Genomic DNA, 707 nt, shown 5'->3' with positions numbered 1-707 from the left:
CATTACATTATAAACTCACATATCTATTTACATATACAATTATATAAATTTTTATATTAAATCACTAACACTTATTTGAACAGATAAATAAATACCAATTCAAATTACTAATATATCTACAATTTGCGTCAAGTCCAAGCTGGTCTGAAGTAATGAAGTATTATAGGTTATCACTATAGGACACGTAGAAAGCTACAACTATAGGGCTCTAGTCTATTCAATTGGTCCATTAGCGGTTGGTTAATCATTTACCGAAAAGTGGTCCAATCTAGTGGTCCAACTTTACGTGGGACCAATTTTTTTTTCTTTTTCACAAGTTGCAAACACTATACCTTGTGCTTGCATTTTTAGATACTCTCTCAAATTACATTATTTGTTGCTATTAGGCTGCTTTTGAGTCACACGAGCTTCCTATAATTAATTTTGATTTTCTCCCTCGAAACAATGAAGCTATACATATTCTAACTAAATTGAAACTATAATATATGTTTTAACCCCCTTGATTTTTTTTCACTTTTAATTACTGCTAAACAAGATTTTAGGCTGAATTAGGAATCAGAATTTCAGCATCCACACAAAAGTTAAAAGCTGACTTTAGATAAAGTTGGGTAGAGCTGTGACCACCATCATCAGTGTCTTACAAAAAAGCAAAGCTAGTTTCTTCACTCTCTTGATGATCTGAATTAATGCACTTTGATTATTCATAA

The sequence above is a fragment of the Arachis ipaensis genome, chromosome B01 (genome assembly GCF_000816755.2).
Source record: "Arachis ipaensis cultivar K30076 chromosome B01, Araip1.1, whole genome shotgun sequence".
In the NCBI taxonomy this organism is placed as follows: domain Eukaryota; kingdom Viridiplantae; phylum Streptophyta; class Magnoliopsida; order Fabales; family Fabaceae; genus Arachis; species Arachis ipaensis.
This window is presented reverse-complemented; position numbering follows the sequence as displayed.